This window comes from Schistocerca piceifrons, chromosome 5, assembly GCF_021461385.2.
Source record: "Schistocerca piceifrons isolate TAMUIC-IGC-003096 chromosome 5, iqSchPice1.1, whole genome shotgun sequence".
Taxonomy (NCBI): Eukaryota; Metazoa; Arthropoda; class Insecta; order Orthoptera; family Acrididae; genus Schistocerca; species Schistocerca piceifrons.
Window position 1 is genome coordinate 661,812,806 of NC_060142.1, and position 3,609 is coordinate 661,816,414.

Sequence of the window (3,609 nt, forward strand, 5' to 3'; positions counted from 1 at the left end):
TTGCATAAAGATCACTTTCTCCATACCTGATAATGTCAGACATTACTAGACTGTGTGATCATCAGTTTTCTTTTTTTAATACTACATGGTCCTTTATATTGCAGATAGAAGATAGAGCATTGCTATTTCTTTTTGAGTGGGGTCACAGCTCACTTCTGGTTAGCAGTCCCTTTGACGGTGCCAAATTGTTGTTTAGGTTGGGCCAAAACCTTACCTGGCAGCATGGACAATGGCACAGTGAAAAATCAGATACCTGTCATACCTGCATGACCTGGCAAACGAGCACTGCCGCTCACTGTCACTGTCTACGTAAGGACTGCAGCATTCATTCTCACCTACACCACCCTCTTCAGTCAGTAAACATTCTAACAGGTTTTGGCCTCAGCTTCTAACTCTCCTCTGGTAGGTACGATATTTACAGGGAGCTATGGGAGACTTATCATTAGTTTCTCAGTGCAGGGGGAAGATACTATTTGTGAGACTGCCCCCTCTTCACTACTGATTGTGTTCTCTTTTTGCTACGTTCCGATCCGTGAAAGATGGTGGTTCACACATGTCGAGGTATCATTCCAGTTCCAAGTGATAGTGTTGGTATGCACATTCGTGTGCTTTGTGCTTGAAGAAAGGGTACAGCCTGCAAATTATGTCTCTCACTTGCTTATCCACAATTTACCACTTACCACCAGTGACAGCGATGACAATCCACAACAAATGGAATAGAAATACACTAAATGACTCACTACAATCACGTTTAATGGCCACATTAGCTACAGCATTCACAGCAGAGTGCCAAGAACACTCATTGCTATTGGAGAATGTGTGATGTAGGTGGTCAGAACAACCATAAACTTGACCACTATTGTTCTTGACTCCAACTATGGTTCCTAAGTCATCCATAGCCTGAGTGCATAATTCTTATTTCACAGAGGCATGGCACTTCTTGTTTGTAGCTGTGCCATTGGTGACAATCTTGCCAAGAGGCACATGTTTTCTCTTGCCCTATTTGACTGTAGCATGCAGCATTGCATCGCAGAGGGTAGCTTTGGCTACTTAACTTTTGTATATTATTTTTGTCATATTCACCTTGGAACTCATCCACAATAGAAAGTATTTCTAATGATTCTTCTACTAACTTTGATAGGAGAGTGGCCAATGTCACCCTACCCACTAGCGAATTCATCTTGGTCCAGTGGTGGTCCAATACTAACCAGCAGACACCCTGCAACTTCATACAGACAATTGGTGCTTTGACTTCTGATGAAAGCTAACCAATTGCAAAGCATCAGTTGTATTATAGCAACAAAATGGCATGAAATTAATGAGATGGATTAATTTGCTCCTAACTAAAAATGTTGTGCAAGCAAACAACCATTTAAAAAATCTAGTGGCTCATCTGCTAAGACAGAGGTCTGTTGCACTGTGTCCTTAAGAAATTCTTTAAATAGTTGTAAGCTGGCATAAATAACAGCTAATGAATATAAAACATCCATAAACATGAAATACAGGGTGTTTATAAATGAATATCGAGGTTTTAATGCTTTATAATATTTAGTACATTAAACTTACAGTTATAAATGATATGTCAAATGAAAGAGCAACTCAAACAGTTGTGTTTGGCACCAGTTCACATGCAGAGCGCGCAATGTTTCTGCTGCAATCCACAAGACAGCAGTAGTAGTGAATATGGTGACTAGAGAACAGAAAGCGTTTTGTGTTTTGCAGTTTGCAAAGACTGAAGCTGTAGTTACTGTGCAACGTGCATTCTGCCTGAAGTTTGGTTGTGATCCTCCAGGTGATAACAACATTGGTAGATGGTATCATCAATTTGAAGATACCGGCTGCCTTTGTAAAGGGAGGAGCACAGGATGACCAAGAGTTAGTGAAGATACCGGATGCCTTTGTAAAGGGAGGAACACAGGATGACCAAGAGTTAGTGAAGAGACTGTTGAGCAAGTGAGAGAGTTGTTCGCTCATAGCCCAAAGAAGTCAGTCCAGAAGGCTAGTCGTGAATTACAAGTTCCCTTGTCGACTGTTTGGAAAGTTTTAAGAAAATTTGTACAACTACGTCCTTACTGTTTACAGTTATTACAGGCTCTAAAGCTGACAGACCACGGATTATGTGCCAACTTTGCAAATGAAATGTTGATTAATGATGAAGATTTTCTGGATCATGTTGTCTTCAGTAATGACTCGACCTTTCACCTTAGTGGACATGTTAACACTCACAAGGTGTGCATCTGGGGCTCAGAAAATCCTCATGAGGTGGTACAAATGCAACAAGATTCCCCTAAAGTGACTCTTTTTTGTGCCGTATCCCGGTGGAAAGTTTATGGGCCTTTCTTTTTTGGTGAACCTACTGCAACTGGCACTTCTTACCTTGATACATTAGAGCAATGGCTCTTCCCTCAATTGGAAGAAGATGAGCCAGAGAACTTCTTTTTCCAGAAAGATGGTGCGCCACCTCACTAGCATAGCGAAGTATGCGATTGGTTGAACTTCACTGTACCCAAGCACTGGATAGACCGCAAGGGGCCCAGTGACAGGGCTCACTTTGCATAGCCTCCACATTCACCCGCCCTAATGCCATGCGATATTTTGCTTTGAATCTTCATCAAGGATTGTGTGTACGTGCCTCCACTACCAGCAGACCTCGCTGAATTAAGAAACCGGATTGAAGCAGCTGTTGCTACAATTACTGAAGACACGCTTATCAACGTTTGGGAAGAACTTGGCTACAGACTTGACGTGTGCCGTGTGACAAATGGTGCTCCCATTGAACATTTATAAGGTTCTTGGTAAAACTTTGAGTTACTCTTTTATTTGACGTATCATTTATTTCATTTGATATGTCATTTATAACTGTAAGTTTAATATAATAAATATTATAAAGCATTTAAAAACCTGATATTCATTTATAAACACCCTGTATTAAGTAAATGAAATGGGAATAATCTATTGGTACAAAGATGTACTCTGATGCCAGAAATATGTTCAATACTGAACCCATTCACATCAAAAGAAACTAGTTCCTGGAATGGTCATATTATTATCTTGATAATATGCACAATAGTTAAATGTGATTTGAAGTAGTTGCAGTTAATGTGAGCAGAACATACATAGGCAATATTTACTTTGTGCCACCAGACTTGTCCAGTGCATTCAATCATTAATCCAAGCAAATTCTGACATCTAACCAGTTCACCGGGGTTTGATAAACAATTGATTGTCAACACAAGGTTCAATACAACTGTTCATATTAAAATGTTGTGGGGTACATTTCCAGAACCATAAACTATTCCACTGAAATAAATAAGTCAAACTTTCTGCTCACCATTTTATCACAAGTGGCTTGTGGACTGCACAGAATCTTCCCCACTCAAAGAATAGCAAGCGGAAGACCACTCACACAATCTGCTCCCTCTGTCATCAACTTTATCATATGGCTACAACTGCAGGCTCATCAGCTCTCAATTTTTATACCACCATTGTGTCAGCTCTTTAATTTCTATACCACCACTGTGATTATTTACAAGATTCATATTTCACATTAAACATACAAGATATACATAAGCATACGCTTTTGCAACCACTGTCACAGTCAATAAAATT